Here is a 14,168-nt window from a genome sequence, read left to right as displayed (position 1 = left end):
GGTCAGCATCATTGGGTTGCAACTGGGGCTTGAGGTCACACAGTATTTTTTGTCCCCCCGATTAGGGAAATATTAACCCTTGGGATTATGTTGCTCACTTAAAAATTCCCAGATTCACTTTCCTTAAATATTCCCTGCTATTCCCAGATGGCAGGGAGATGGCAGAGAGAAAGTCCCTAAAAGCTAAAAAATTAAACTGGTTTTCCTGATTTAAGTGAGCCAGACTCCAAAGAGGATGTGTGGGTGCTTTTGGATGGCAGGGAGGTCAGGCAAGGTGAGAGGAGCAGCAATGTCACCCCTGCCACTGCCCCTGCACCTCGGCCCAGCCCCACCAACCAGCCCTGACAACAACAAGAGGGATAAATGTTTACAAAGGGTGGCAAACACGTGAGTTTGAGCGCTGCCATGGAGCTTTCATGGGCAGCGGTGTCAGCTGAGGTACTGAGCTGACCTTGCCTCGCTCCTCCCCTCCCCGAGAGGTCTCTCTCTCTGAAGATAACAGGGGATGATGTTTGTTATCATGCTGGAAAAGCAAAACAGCCCTCGTGCCGTCGCCTCCCTGGGGTCAGCAGAGCCAAAACCTTTGCTCGCAGTTGGCGCCGGCTCCCAGCTCCACGTATTGGGTGGGAGGGCACAGGAGCCCTGGACACACAGCCCACAAAGGGTGACGGCTCTGCTCACTGACCCTGACCCACCGTGGGAGCAGGGGGAGTGATGTTCACTATGTAAAGAGGAGATATTTGGGTTTTTCACAGATGCTGAATGCCACATTAGACCCAGATGCCATAATAAATCAGAATTCACACACCAAAACAATAACATTGCCTGGCTGTAAAGCACTGTACCCACTGCTCATACTGCATCCACTGCAAAGTTGTGGTGGGTGAAGGGCATCAGCTCTTCCCCTTAATTCTGATCTAGCAATTGCTGAAGGAACTCAGTGGCCAAGTTGATACCAAACCAAAGGATCCTCTTATAAAAGTGACAACACTGCCAGACTTGTTCAAAGTACTGCTCAGGATTTGCAGCAGCAGTCACCTTTTACCTGCTTGTTAAATAATGTCCTTGCAGCTGCCAAGCCCTTCTTGCACACGGAGCTCTGTCCTGCCGACACCTCTAAATCCAAACTTTTCCAAGCCAGGTTTTGTATGACCACTTATATAACATTTGAAGTTGCCAGGGCTTGAAAGGCAGTCTATGAAGGCTGTCTGTGAAGTCTCAAAGATGTGTGGAATAATCTGCCCCGTAAAGACAGATTCCTTTCTTTTGAGGGTTTCCTGTTGCTCATGGTTGGTGGGGTTAGTAGAGATGCAGGGGAGTAATATGACTTTTTCCTCACCGTTTCTATCCTTGAACACTGAGCCCAAAGTGGCTTTCAGTGTTGGATGTAACCATTATGACCAAAGAAACAGCATGGAGTGGTGTCAGGGGATGTTTAGCTTGGATATTAAGAAAATGCACGTCGCCCAGAAGATGCTGGGAACTGGAACAGGCTCCCCAGCAAAGTGGCCACAGCACCAAGCCTGGCAGAGCTTGAGGTGTGTTGGGATAATGCTGTCAGACACACTGTGGGCTTTTTGGGCTTCTCCTGTGTAGGGCAGGGAGTTGAGCTTTGATGATCCTTGTGGGTGCTCCCCAGTTCAGGACATTCTATGATTATATGATTTCTAGACCAACACAACCACATTTGCACAACAATCCTTGCCAGGCTCAGCTGAGCATCTCCTCCCACTGCCCCACACCAATAGAAACACTCCCACTCAGGCTAACCCGTCAGTCTTTGCATGGCTGGGTAAAATCCCTTTGGCAGGCTGGTTCTGGCTGCCATGGTTCCCATTCATCATCTCTGCTCTATCCTGGGGTATTTCCACACCGAAATGTGGCCAAAACAGAAACTTTCTGCCCAAACCAAGGTGGCCAATGCAAACCAGGTCCTGTTAATAACTCCCAACAATGTGCCCCTGAAGACATGCCTCAGGGCAGACCCAAGCATACTGGTTTAGTCTCCTCCTTTGTCACTTAGAAATGCTCTGGAGACCTGAGCAGAATGAGAGTGGCTGACCCTTGTCCTGCTGCTGAGGAGAATGGGGGCTCAGCATTGTAAATCCAGGTTAGTGTTGGCAAAGGTGCTGGTGGGCTGCTGCAGACAGAGCCCAGAGAGCAGGTTAGCCTGTCAGCAAAGGAAGCAAATCTCAGCCTAAACTGTGCAGCAGATGTAAATATGTAGATGTTGAAACAAAAGTCACTGCCTGAACTTTTTGATATAGTAGTACAGGAAAAAGAAATCTCCGTTGTTTCTACCCTCCACCTCGTGCTGAGATGGGGCATCTTGGAGTGCTGGGACAGCAGTGTTAATCAACCCATTAACCAATGTGCACCAACCCAAATCACACATAAAGCCTCATGAACCCAAATGTATGAACACCAATCCTTCACAGAGCTGCATGCAAAGGTCAGGACTGGCCTTGAACCCTTCCTGTGTCCTAAATCCCCACCCAGGGCTGTCTGACAGATGCCAGCACCAACACCTTCTCCCTACAAGCCACGTACCTTTGGCAGGGATCACCTTTTAGGGGAGGTCTACTGTGACTCAAAGCACCTTTTTTACAAATCCTGGGCTGAGCTCAGCTTTACCAAGCTGGAAGGTGAGACACAGCTTGTGACAGTGTTCACAGGGGTTTCCAGGTGAGGGAAGAGACGAGGATTTGACTCCATGTTCAGAAGGCTTGATTTATTATTTTATTATATATATTACATTAAAACTATACTAAAAAGAAGAGAAGGAAAAGTTTCATCTCTCAAGGCTGGCTAAGCTAAGAATAGAAAGGAATGAATAACAAAGGTTTGTGTCTCGGGCAGAGAGTCCAAGCTACCTGGGCTGTGATTGGCCATTAATTACAAACATCCAACATGGGCCAATCCCAGATGCACCTGTTGCATTCACAGCAGCAGATAATCATTGTTTACATTTTGTTCCTGAGGCCTCTCAGCTTCTCAGGAAGAAAAATCCGAAGAAAGGATTTTTAATGAAAAGATGTCTGCGACAACAGCTCACCTGGTGACCTGCTGCCTCACCTCCCTTTGCTGCTGTATTTATAGGATTCCTTCTCTCCCTCCACAACTCTGGGGTCTTGAAAACCATCTCCTCCTTCCCATAAATAACTAGGAGCTCCATCAACTAAGCAAGAAAATGTGGATTCCTCTTCCTGAGTGTTGATGAATCAAATTCTCATATATAAACTATAAAGAGAGGGTTCCCACCTTGGTTTTCTTGGATGTGGTATTTCATGGACTCAACCATATTTCAGTGGAAGTTTCCTCTCTCCTGCCCCTGCCCTGCTTGATGTCACAGTGGCACCAATTACACTGCAGCTGTAAGATGGGTATTGTCATTATTAGTAATTGTATTCACCCTCTCCATTTAAAAATATCAGCACAGGAACATGAATGATTTGTGTGATGATATATTTGCTGTTATTAGGACCTAATATGTTATGCCTGTAATTACATACTATGCCCCATATAATAAGCTTGGAATTGCTGTGTAAATTTTGGGTAATCGAGGAAAACTGTGCTACAAACAGGTCCCCCCAGACCAAGTTCAGCATTTGCTACCAGGAAATAACCATTATTAAAGGCTCTGCAATGGACAAAACACTAGACTAGGAGCTAAAAGCCTTGGGATATGTAACAACAATGAAGAGAAACAAATAACCAGGGCAGGAGAGCAAGAGGAGCACCAGTCCAGGTAGTGCCATCCCTGGGGAATATTTCTTCTAACTCTGGTTTCAGGAATACTCCAGCAAAAGGCCAAGGAACTTCCAGAGGGTGCAATGGGAGCTGCAAGTAGCATAAACCCATTCAGATGCAACTGTTTCAGAGGATTTAGAAGCCATGCTCCTCATTACAAAGGAAGTTAAAATGCTCACATCTAGATTAAAAGTCTGCCAGAGGTCATCACAGCTTAATGCATAGTCAGGCTTTTCTGAATCGGCAGGAGACATTGACATTGATTAAATTTATCCTCTCCTTCACAGGCCCAAGAGCTTTTCCAGATTTCAATGCATTTTTTTGGTGAAGCTGATCCTTCCTGTCCTCGCTGCAGTATCTGCACATCTTCCATCTAAAATCAATAGGCACAGCGTGGTCCCCCATGGGCTCCTGGCTGTTGTGAGGATGGGACGTGATGGGGAGAAATGAGATCAGCCACTTTTATGGCCCAGTGAATAGTTATGGGGCTTCAAGGGCTCTCTCATGGTCATGAACCTCTGAACAATTTCTGATTGTTCGAATTTCACTGCAGCCTTCCAGCTTTGTCATCTGCGCTGCCAACTTCTATTAAGGTTCCATTAAAAGGCAATGAAACACAGGGCCTTTTACAATACCCTTGACAAAACAATTTCCCTTTCTGGATACAGTAAAAATTTTCAGCCAAAAATACAACTTTTTGGTTAAAAAAAAAAAAAAAGAAAAAGAAAAAAAAGAAAAAAAAGAAAGGGAGACAATGTCAAGCAGATCAAAATATTTCATAAAATGCTGTCAGATTGTCTCAGCCAGAAAAAACAATCCAGAAAAGGCTAATTTTCAAATCAAAACATTGATTTTTCTCTCTGCCTATCATAATTACATTTGTTTCCACTTGCTTATGAAAAGGCCTAGGTATCAGACAATATTTCATTTTGTGTAGAGCTAAGTGTTTTATTCAGATCAAAGTGTTTTCCACAACACTTTGTCATTGATAGGCATTTGGCAATCTAATTTTACTGTTATTAGTGTACCTTTTCCTTCAAGGATCACTTTAAGTGTAACCACACTTAGCAGCAGAGAAGGACAAATGCTGCCCTCAGATATAACCAGGTGCATTCAAGCAAATCCTGATTGAATCAAAATGTGTTATAAAAGTTAAGTGCTGGGGGGGTATAAAATTTAACCCAAAGTGACACATAGAATAAGCTTGCCCAAGACACTGCTTCAAAAGTTTTAACCCACAACACACCAATATCTTACAAAATCCGTGTCCTTTTGTTTCAATATTGAAACAAGTGTGATTTGGGGACATCAATGTGTTGGATCTTTCTGAAGCCCAAGGGATTTCTCAACATTAAGTACAAGAAACCAGTTTGGTGTGTCAGGGATGTCAGAGTGTCAGGGATGGGTTTTGTGCAAGCAAAGATCATTTACTTCAAACACTGGTGGGTAGTAAAATTGAGGTCCTGTCCTCATGAGCATGTTCCCTCTGATAAAATCATGGAATCGTAGGATCATTAAGGTTGGAAAAGGCCAAATCCAACTATAGACCAAATACCAACATGAGCCAGATCACAAAATGCCACACCTGCTTGTTTTCTGAACACTTCCAGGGATGGGCACTCCACCACTTTCCTGGGGACCCCATTCCAGTGCTTCCACTGAAGAACTCTTTCCAAGCACCCTGGCCCCCATCCCAAACATGTGAGAGAGTGTAAACCATGGGCTGAAGTTTAGGGGTCTTTGCAATGAAGATCCCATTGCTCTACTCCTTCCTGTGACACACATTTTAATAGCACATAACTCATTAATTACACCATGTACAGAGGGAGTTGCTTTGGAAGAAGGCTGGGAGGGCTGAAAGTGAGACAAGTTGGCCAGAGCCATGGACAGAGAAAGGGGCTGTGGGGTGAGCAGGGCTGCAAGCAGCCAGGCTGAGAGGGGTAGAGCTGTCCCACCTCATTGGCAGCACGCACTGGAGCACCCCCAGGGCTGACATGAAATGAGAGTGGGTGCTCCTTGCCCTCTTTGGTGAGCTGAAAGGAGCAGATCCTGCACAAAACCACTGCAGAATGGTCACGAGTCCTCCACGAGACATATGCTTATAAAAGCTGAAGGAACACTGGAGATCAGGTCTCCACTCTGGAGTCTCCTGACTTCTCCACGATGGAGTTTATAGCCTCAAGGTGGCCTACAGACATACACTACCTCAATACTGACCTGAGTTTTACAGACTGCACGTTTGCAGGTCTGCAGTTCAAAACTAATTGCTGTGACCTCGCATAAAATAGTAATAATCAACTATCAATAATACTTTGGGAACTGAGGGGAAAAAGAAAGGGAAAATGTTCGTTCTTAGTAAAAGCTGGTGCTGACGGTCAGGAAATTGAACCTTCTGCAAGCATTAGTCACAGGAGCCAAAAACATTGCTGCTGAGTGTTTCTGGGGAGCATATGCTTCATATATTGAAAGATATTCTTCTATATCGAGTCTTTGTAATTACAGAGACATGGCAAATAAAGGCAGAAATCATAAAGATTTCCTTTTCCTCTGGTAGATAATCAGTCCAGGGTGTATTTATGCACAAGCAGAGAGCTGTCTCCATCCCAGTCTCTCTGCTCCCTGCATCTCCAGGACGCAGAGTCTGATGAGCAGCTAGCTGGTGTTCCCCTGATGAATCAAACCATTTGCTGCAGAAACACAAGATGTAGGGCCAATATTTTCAAAAGCTGCCTTTAAAACTCTGGCAGCAGTTTAGTGTGGTCATGTTTCCGAGTGTGAAGTTCTCCATGTATGAATGCTTGCACTCAGGATTTATTTGCTTGGACTGCACTCACATCCGTGCAGGGAGTATGACTGTGAGCACAAAGTTTTCCATGTGCTATCTGCTAGGTGGGGGAAAATGGGTTTAAAGGATTAAAAGCCAGGTAAGGACTAGAAATCTGGTGAGGATTTGTAGCTCCAGGGTGGTGTTTAGGGCTTTTGGGCAGTCAGTGAATTAGAGGAAAGGGGAAAAAATTACATTTACAAACCCAACAGCTTTGCTACATTCAGTACTACCTTTCTTTCCTTGCACTTCACTAAAAGTGGAGGAGAAGTGTCTTTCTGTGGACACCTGGAAGCACAGCAGCACAAAGCACAGTGCACAGATCCCAGAGCTGACCTCAGAGCTGGAAATGGTCTGGCCGCATCAGCATCATCCAAAATCAAAACTAATTAGTCCTTCTGGGAGCACATCAGCCCCAGTTATGTGATGTTAACGTGACATGAGACTGCAGTCAGGGCCTGAATGGGGACCTGCTGTCTGGGGGTACTAAACCTTTCTGAGTTTGCCTGGGGGCTCCTTGCACGCCCCTTCCTCACACCTCGTTTGTTATCCACTGTGCTTAGAAGGGAAAGGCCACTGCTCAAACTGAGAAAGATGTCTGCAATGTGTATTTTTGAATGTTCTGTGATGTGCAGCATCTCACCCACAGGGCAGGACCACACCACACTGTGCAAACCAGAAAGACGCCACTTGCCTCAGCCCACAGTCAAACCCACCTATCTCTCTATCACCCCCATTTTAAGCCTTTTCTACTTTTAAAGAAAAGCCAGATTCAATACAGAAATAAACCCACCAAGGGTCCTGCAGTTTTCATGGAGAACAGCGTGCTTGCTCAGGAAGCGTGAAATTAAAAGCTCTGGAGCGTGCGCTTGCCCAGCTCCCCATCACATGTACCTCACCAGCTCTGCAGCAGGGCAGGAGCTCAGTCACCAATTCTCTCCATGGCCTCATCCTGCAAACATGCACCCCTGCAAGCGAGGCTTACTCATGGAAACACTATGCCTGCATTCCCAGCAGCGAGCACTCAGGAGGAACCTGCTCCCTGGGCTGCCCTGGGGACACGGCTGGCACCTGGCACCGTCCCAGAGTCAGCCTGGCACCATCAGCAGGGCTCCAGCAGCACAGCCAGCCACCAAGCCCGGCCAAGGAATCCCACGTGCTCCGAAGGACACCCTCTGGCCATGATCAGGACTCACTTGGATGGTTTCTGACAGCACAGGACACCAAAATCTCTTCTTGAAATATAGTGGCTCCAAACAGCTTCCGAGAGGCTCCAGAGACATGCCCAGGAGTTTTACTAAAAGCAGCTTGCCTGTCTCTCCATCCCTGTGTTACCAGAGCTTTCTTTGTGTGTGCCTTCCTTCTCCTTATGAAAATTTGGATGTTGGAACAGCCCCCTTCAACAGCCTTCATGTCCTCTGGGCTGGGCATGAGACACACCAAAAGGACTGCTGAGAGCTGAATCCCAGACTACAGCAGCCCCTCACATGTCTTCAAGGCTGAGTGGTGGCCAGTGTCCTGCTCCTCAACATCTCAGACACAGCAGGGCAGCAGAGCCTTCAGCCCACAAAAGGTTTTTCTGGGGCAAGACTGGACCACACCAGGTCTGGAAGCTCTGTCACCTGTGAGGGTTCTCAGCCCAACCCATGGAGGTTTGGTGCTATGGAAATAACTGTGTGCTCTGACACATCACCCTGTGTCCCTGCCATCCCCTGCTGGGAGGCTCTTCCCGTGTGGAAGAGAAGAGAGCCAAGGGACCTGCCCTTCTTTGAGGGATGGGGTACCAAAAATGTCACTTGCTCGCAAACCTAAGAGGGTCCAAATTTTCACAAGGAGAACAAAAGCATACCACAAAGCAAAATTTGGTGACACAGGGATGGAGAGACAGGCAAGCTGCTTTTAGCAAAAGACTTGTGACCCCTGGAGAGAATCCCCCTTGGGTTTGAGGGGTTCAGATACCTCCTAGGACCTCATACACACCCCATGGACCACGGTGTCTCCATGGGGTTCAGGGAGCCCCTGTTGTGACCCCCTCCCCACAGCCCCAGCTCTGTTGGTCACAGTGCCCCAACACACACATGTAACACATTCCAGACTCCTCTGGTTTGACAGATGAGTGTTTTGACAGCTCAGAGAAAACATTTTGCAAGATGCACAGTCAAAGGCTCTTTCAAGGCGGGGTGCTGTGGAAAGCCGCGTGAGCTCTCCAAGGCGCTATCGCTCGCTCTCTCTGCCAGCCGCGCTGATGAAAGCTCCCTGTGCAGGCCAGAAGATGCAGCAGGGAATAACAGAGTCCTTTAAATAGCATCCTGGCTGGCTTGAGGAGGCCGCGGACGTTTTAACTCACTTATAATTTCCCTGTGGTTCAGCCCTCTCTCCCGCAGCAGCCTGCCTGGGCGCTGCGGCCAAGCAAAGGCTTGGGGAGCCTTGGGAATGGCAATAACCAACAACCCGTGACTGTTCTGGGACTGCCCGTGCTCGTGTCCTTTCCCAGGCAATTCCCACCCTGGGTGTGCTGCTCAGACCTTCATTACCTGGAGGAATTTGGCACGGGAAGACACAGCACTGAGATCAGCAGAGGAGACCTTGTTCCGCCCATGGCTGAGCTCAAAGAGATGATTGCTGCAGTGACACAAGGCACTGGCCAGGAAATGCTCCCCTAACATCTTCCATGTGACATTTTTCCAGAGGCAAAGCCAGCTAAAGAGGTCCCTGAATGTTTTCCTCCTTAGGACCTGTTCAACTATCTGTAAAGCAGGTCAGTGAAAGAAAACACTTGGCGCCAAAGAGGGGGAAACAAAATAAGTGAGATTTAAAGAAATTGCACACACCCCATTTGCAGCACGACCCACAAGCAGCAGTTTTGGCATGGCTGCAGGACAAAAAACTGCCAAGCAACAGAAGGAAAATGTGTGGGGCTAAGAAGCATCGGGAGTCCCTTCAAGCAGCTTTGCTCAAGGGACTGAGTCCTGAATAATGAGGAGAAGAAGAAAGATGAGGGCATCATTGAGAGGTTTAGAACTTCCATATAGAAAGAATTATTTAAATTAATTCCCAGCCTCATGCCCCACAGGAAATGTTGAAGAAAATCTTGAGATTCAGTGGCAACACCAGCCTAAACAAAAAATAAAGAGAGGAAAATTTCTTTGGGGAAAAAATATCAAAAGGATCATTTTCTCTGCTGAAAGCTGAAATTCTTCCACAAAAGAGTCATTTTGCCACTCCCCAAAAAACCAGAAAAAATACCAGCATTTTCCATTTTAATGGTTGCCTCATTGTCTTCAATGTTCCTTCTGCAAAGCCTCCCAGCCCTGCCCTGGCCTCCATCAGCTCTTCAGGACAGAAGGTTTCTCTTTTGTGCAGTTCACAGCACAGTGTCAGTGTTTTAATCAGGTTATGTTGCTGATGGCAATACTCTGACATTGCCATAGCTTCAGAGTTTTGTGATGCTGAAAGTGTGTGCTACCAGAGCATGTCCAAGGTTCTGGGCTTTCTCTCTGTTTTCATTTCTTCTTGCTTTTCTCTTTCACTACCCCAGAATATGTCAACTTCTCATCCCAAATGTTCGGTTCTGTGGAAATAACTGTAATATTTTTTGTGAAGCAAATGGTGTCAAACAGTCTTAACACAAGTGTCCCATATTTTACAGGGGTATTTTAGGGACTCTCTCTTAAGTTTTATCAGGTGTTTTACTTTGTTGTGCAGGTCTACAAAGGATATTTTATATCACCCATCTTGTCGTGGGCTTTTTGCAGATCTGAATGATTTGTGTTGCATAGATCTGTCAGCGATCTGCTCAAGTTTATTATATTAGAGAAAAGGTTTATGGAAGTCTCAGCATAACCAGATCTTCTTTTATCTGGGAACATCTGGTTTATCCATAAGCCTTTACCCCGAGAAAAGCAGTTCTTTGTATTTTTCACAAAAAGAAATTTGACTTCTTCCTCACTTATTTTGTTTGGGAACAGATAATTTGCTTTAAGCTAACCATGGTCAGGGTTCCTCAAACTTAAAGCACAACTCTGTTTGCTACAAATCCATCTCCATGGAGCGCTTCCAGCACAAGAAAAAGTCATCAAAACAGTTTTTAGTGGGAGCTGGACAACTTTCACTCTTCCAGCTGCAGCTGTGTCAGAAGGAACCATTCTGAAATATCATGGCTTTTCTGGTGACAATGAGTACAGGTGGCTTTCCATCCCCTTTCCAAACTACAATTGCAGCAGCTCCAGCTTTTCAGGCTGTAAAACAGCCCTTGGCAAGTTTGTGGTGAGGGTGCCCCATGCCCTGTCACCAGCACAGTGGGGACCAGGGCACACTGACAGCACTCCCCATGGGGATTGGACTCATGGCAAATCAGTGTCAGCACCAGGCATGCTGACAAATCATTGCAAGGGTTTGCTCACAAGAGAACAGATTTGGTGTTTGGTTTGATCTTCCCCAGCACCTGTTTAAAGCATTCAGTGCTCACAGTACTCACACACAGAGTTACTCTGCACTCAAATTTTGATGAGGCCGTGTCATAAAATCCCCACACGGTTTGGGATAGAAGGGGACCTTGAAGATTGTCTCTATCCAAGCTCCCAGCCACAGACAGGGACACCTTCCCCTCGTCCAGGTTGTTCAGAGCCTCATCCACCTTGGCCTTCAGAACTTCCAGTGATGGGTTCAGCTGTCCTTTCTCAGCTTCTCTGAGAAACCTGTGCCAGTGCACCACCACCTGCAGAGTAAACTGTTTCTTACTCATATTGAATCTAAACCTGCCTTCTGTCAGTTTGAAGCCATTCTTCCTTGTCCTGTCACTCCATGCCCTTGTTAAAGTCCCTCTCCAGCTCTCTTGTAGCCCCTTTAGGTACTGGAAGGTGCCATAGGCTCTTCCCAGAGCCTTCTGTTGTGCAGGCAGGACACCCCCAGCTGTCCCAGCCTGTCCCCACAGCAGAGGGGCTCAGCCCTCTGGTCACCTTTGTGGCCTCCTCTGCACTCCCTTCAGCAGGTTCAGCTCCTTCTGGTGCTGGGGGCCCAGAGCTGGACACAGCACTGCTGGTGGAGTTTCACGAGAGCAGAGGAGCAGAATCACCTCCCCTGACCTTCTGGTCACCCGTCCTGTGATGCAGCCCAGGACACAGTTGGCTTTTTGGGCTTCATGTGCACATTGACAATCTTCTTTGGGGGCTATGTTGAGCTTCTCAACCACCAACACCCCCAAGTCCTTCTCCCCAGGTCTGGTCTCAACCCATTCTGCACTTACCCCGTGTTTGTGCTGGGGATTGCCCCGGGGCTGGCACACACGGAGGTGCCGTCCAGGGACTTCAGTGACATTTGTGACCCCCCAGCCAGGAGGAAGCAGCCTGAGAGCACATCCACGGCTCAGCTGCAGGAGCCTGCAGCCCAGAGAATTAAGCATTCAACAACCACTGAACTCCAAAATAGACAGTAGGCGCCAAAATCCTCAGCTGTGCCTCCTTGGACTGCGCTGGATTTACGCTGATTTAATCCAGCTGAGGATCAGCACCAGCGGGCCAAGTCCTGCTGTCCTACCTCAAGCTGATGGCCAGTTGACGTGACTGATGACTGAGATTCCCATTTAGCCTAACTGGAAGCATGAGCAGGCCTGTGAAGTGCTACCATTGCTGACTCCAGCCTTTTGTCTCGGGCTGTAACCGATAGGCCTAATAGCCGAAATCATGCTGCATGCATTCATTCACCCTCTTCACAAACAGCATGTTATTGAGCTCCGTGGTGAAAAGGCATGCACAAACACAATGGGGCTGGGATTAAGCCCAGCTGCATTACCAAAGTAAATACTTTTGCTGCTGACAGTTTGTCTGTGGGGATTTGGAGAAAAGTTTTGTGCATCTACTTAGGCAACATATGGTTTTATTTTTCCTGTTAACAAAAACAGTAGTGGTCAAAAGTCAACACCCTCTGATGACTGTTCGGTGGCCAGTGTGGAATGGGCTTGGTGGTCTAAGTCCAGTTCCTTACATGTCCACAAAAAAAAAAATCATCCTCTTCCTGCATTCCTGTCTCACTTGGCACTGCGGTTTGCAGGAAGCCAGGGGGGTTTTGAGGTTAATCTCATCTGTCCTCCTTTCTGATTGAAAGCAAGGGGTGACGTGGTTTGGGTTAAGATACTCTGCTAGCTTCTTTCATTCCCCTTGTGATGAAAACCCCTCCACAATCTGTTTCCTTGAAGCCTGAGGAGAGTCAGAATTAATCCGCATTAGCTGGCGGCCGGGGCATGTCAGCCAGTCAGACTTCTAAAGCAAACACACAGCCATGAGGAGGAGCAGCATGCCAAGAGCACAAATGGTCTGAATTTAGCCCTTCATCTCCAAGCTGAATGCACACTGTTCTCCAAAGATCTCTGCAACACTCCATCAACAGCTGGTCACCTCCGCATCTGAAACCAAGAAGAAAACCCACTAGGGCCTGGCTTTAAATTTGGCAATGATTTCAGCAGGCTGGTAAAGGGCAAAAAGATTGGCTGAGCTGCCACAAGTGCCCATCTCACATAGCTCCAGTGAAGGAGCTGGCAGGTACTGTCATTCAGCATTTTTGGGAAGAAAAAAACGCCCCATCATCAAACCCTCCGTAGGGATTCCTCTAAAATATTTTAAAGCTTTTAAGGTGCAAACAGGTCTTGTCTACGCTGAGGTAATGAGAATTACAGCAACTAGAGCACAACTGCTAACACTTAGCATCTGCAGGGTCAGAGGCAGCTCAGAGCTGGAAGGAGTGCTAACTAGATCCACCACATGAAGTAATTGTTTTTAAGGGAGTGTATCCAAGCTGGAACACAGCGATGTAGAACATGCACACTCAGACAGGTGTAATCCCAGCCACAGTGGGTGGTAAGCAAGGCTGGAAAATCACAATCAGGAAGCCAAGATGTGTTGCCTAATCCAGGCTTCCCCACCAAGATGAAGGCAGACTTTTGAGGGCCAGATCCTGCATAATGCCCAGCTAGTCCTGTAATGTGTTTGCAACCCTCAGATGCTCCTGACATCTCTGGAAGCTGAAGGCTCAAAGGGATTTGCAGGGGATGCTCAAACCTGCCCACAAACAGCCAGAAATGGGCAGAGAGCCAGGGCTGGAGGGATTAAACCAAGCAGAGAAGGTGCTGCAGCTCAGGTTGAGAGCAAATGGAGCTCAGAAGTGGAACATCACAGTCCCATGGTCACACACATCCATCTACGGAGGAAAAGGGGAAAAGGCAGGAATTGTTTCTGCTCCTATGAAAGACAATCGGTGAAAACAAAAGCTTATCTTAACACTTTTGTGCAGAAGTTCGGGGGTTTTCATTCAAGAAGCAAAAACTGAAAAATGTTTGGTTTCTGGGAATGAAAAACTGGAAACATTTTAGCCAGAAACCAAAACAATTTGGGATTTCTGGTTTTTGGTTTTCGTCTGTTTTTTTGCCAAACTCCTTAACTTACTTTTGCCAAAAAACTGCACATTTTTCAAGCTTTTTCTTCCTCAATGAAAACCTTAAAATTGTTGTTGAAATTGGACATTTCCCACAGATTTTTGGTTTGATTTTTTTCTTTTAAAGGCACTTTCAGCAAAAAGAATGTTTTGAATGAACAATTTCACC

General features: G+C 46.9%; 1 protein-coding gene across 1 annotated transcript in view; it reads right to left on the bottom strand.

Moving 5' to 3' along the window:
- POLR1A (RNA polymerase I subunit A) overlaps window positions 1-14,168 on the bottom strand; it is a 206,535-nt gene that overhangs the window by 69,987 nt on the left and 122,380 nt on the right. The gene's annotated exons all lie outside the window — the stretch shown is intronic.

This window comes from Melospiza georgiana, chromosome 5, assembly GCF_028018845.1.
Source record: "Melospiza georgiana isolate bMelGeo1 chromosome 5, bMelGeo1.pri, whole genome shotgun sequence".
NCBI classification, from domain to species: Eukaryota; Metazoa; Chordata; class Aves; order Passeriformes; family Passerellidae; genus Melospiza; species Melospiza georgiana.
This window is presented reverse-complemented; position numbering and strand designations above follow the sequence as displayed.